We start from the raw sequence: 2,647 nt of genomic DNA, 5'->3' as shown, positions 1-2,647 counted from the left end.
CAAATAATACTTTTATTAGTGAAGTCTCGAAATGACATATCTTCTTTGATTATCATACCATAGCTAAATCTTGACGCATCTTTAATGGTTACCATACCATAGATACTACACTTCTAACAAATAAATTCAAACAGGAAATCACATGTAAGACAAAACCACATCATGGAGCCACTTGTACTTATTGCATTCTACCAGAAAGTACTTCCAATCATGATCGCTTGATAAGCCAAATGATGCTTTTATTAGTAAAGTCATCGCATGACATATCTTCTACTATTATATTACCGTAGCCAAAACCCGACTCATCTTTAATGGGTACTGCATCATAGATATTTCTCTTCCATTAAACAAATTAAATAGAAAATCACGAGGATAGTGCCACATCAGTGGCCTCCTGGCCTCATTGCATTCATCCAAAGGACTTCCTATCCTGATCACTTGAGAAGTCAAACAATACTTTTATTAGTGAAGTCGGTGTGTGGCATATCTTCTATGATTACCACACCGTAGCCAAATCTCAATGCATCTTCAATGGTTAAATGGTTAATGCACCACATATACTCCACTTTCAATAAACAAATATAAAGAAGAAATCACAGGTAGAACAATTTCAAGTCATGTGGCCACCTAGCCTCATTGCATTCGCCCAAAGAATCACTTACTGTCCTGATCATTTGTGAAGTCAAACAATACTTTTATTAGTGAAGTCGGCACATGACATATCTTCTATGATTACTACACCATAGCCAAATCCTGACGCATCTTCAATGGTTACCGCATCACAGATACTCCATTTCCAATGAACAAATTCAAATAGAAAATCATAGGTAGGACGATTGTAAAATACCGAAAATAGACGAATATCAATAAGGGAATTTTTCAGAATTTTTTGAAAATTTTTCGGAGCTCGTATGGACGCGTTTACGGGGATAAAAACGGGGCCCCGAGAAAAACCTGTTTAGGCTACCCATTTAAATGAGGAAAAGTTATTTTTCTTTTCCTTTTTCTTTTTATTTATTTCCTTCCTCTCGCCGCCGAACCCGTGCGTGCCCTAACCCCCTTCGACACCGTTTCTCCTCCCTTTTCTCTCGCGAGTGTTTTCTCTTCTTCTCCACTCTCCCTCTGCCGACTCTTTCTTTTCCCCCTTCTTCCCTACTCCTCTGCCCGTCGCCCTCGCTGTGGAGACTGCCACAGCCGACGCTCCCCTTTCCCCAAGTGCCGGCGACGATCTGCCATCGCTGACCTACATCGCCAGCGGCGCGGTGTATGGGTGCTCGGCGTCGCCGGCATCCCCTATGTCCTAGCACCAGCAGACGGCCGCTCTCTCTCTACTGCGATTTGGCAGCACCACTGACACCCGATTTCATCTTCCTCCTCAGCCCTAGCGCCAGCTGCTACCTCTTTTGCCCTAGCCGACGCCACCACTGATTACTGGAGGGGGGAAAGGTTATCCGGACTTCAAGGTTTCTGCCGAGCCCTAGCTTGGTCTTCACTGTCGTGCCCTAGGTTTCCCCCTTTCAGGTGAGTGAGGTGAGCAACTTACCTTTGTTGTTTCTTTGTATTTGATCACTGGTTGGATGCAGAAGCAACTCACGGATATGGTTGATTGATTTCTAGGTTTGGTATCAACGGGATTAAGCTGTTGTTGGAGCTGAGGAATCTGATCATTATTCATACACTTAGGTGAGCATGTTTAGTGACTTTTGTTGGGTTCCTATGGAGGATGTTCCATGCTGTACAAATTTTGTATAGGGTATTAGGTTATATCTGGGTTGATCTAATTGGAAATCTTCATCGGAACTAGGATTTGAATTGGTTATTAGGATGATACATTGATGGCGGATCCTTAATTTTATTTCGTATCCTGTTCTTGTAGGACTCGTGCAGAATGTGATTTAGTTATGTATAACATATGTAATGGATAAATTACATATGTGATGTAAGATAGTGATTGGGGGATTTGATTTGGCTAACTAATTTATACGTGATTAGCTAAATTTGTATATTGTGACACAGGACTTTGACGCGAGACGGGTATCTCGACGTCATGTTTGGACCAGATTGGACTTGTCGATTGGAGGTGGGTACTTTTGACTTTATGTCTTTGATATGCATAGTAGTGAATTTAACAAATAGCAATAATTATGTTTCTTATTTTGTTTCGGTTAGTCACTACCCGCTACCTGTTACATGCTTGGTTGATTGCTTGTTTTGCATCTCATGTTATTGCTTACCTGATTATACATGATTAGGGGTAGTGATATAACCATGCTTCACCATGTTCAGAACCTAGGTATGATACCTTATCTGATCTGTGTACCCTTGATATGATTTATTGACTATGGTGCACATCATATATATATATAGATTGGTTCAGTATATTTTCATGCTTAGTGTCATGCACCATTCGCATGATTGCATGCTGTGTGATAGATTGCTCCATTATCACGAGCATCGCCGATTCATCAATGTTCGGTGCTGCGCGCGCACGGGTAGTACGACGTGTAGCATAGCGTTAGTTCGTTCATTGCTCCATCGTTGGTCCGCCACGTGGGTAGTGCGATCGGCGGTAGTACGTCGAGATCCCTTCCGTCGCATCGGAGATGAGCATCGCTCCCCATTTATGATTTGGGGTAGTATGTGTGTA

General features: G+C 42.1%; 1 long non-coding RNA gene across 1 annotated transcript; it reads left to right on the top strand.

The window, feature by feature from the left end:
• The first annotated feature begins 1,041 nt into the window (after positions 1–1,041).
• On the top strand, positions 1,042–2,076 carry LOC122009919. Its single transcript, XR_006119705.1, has 3 exons — positions 1,042–1,530; positions 1,618–1,683; positions 2,017–2,076. It is a non-coding gene; the product is annotated as an uncharacterized LOC122009919 (long non-coding RNA).
• Positions 2,077–2,647: the final 571 nt, after the last annotated feature.

Source organism: Zingiber officinale, chromosome 8A (assembly GCF_018446385.1).
Source record: "Zingiber officinale cultivar Zhangliang chromosome 8A, Zo_v1.1, whole genome shotgun sequence".
Taxonomy (NCBI): domain Eukaryota; kingdom Viridiplantae; phylum Streptophyta; class Magnoliopsida; order Zingiberales; family Zingiberaceae; genus Zingiber; species Zingiber officinale.
The sequence above is the reverse complement of the archived record's forward strand: the minus strand, read 5'-3'. Positions and strand labels throughout refer to the sequence as shown.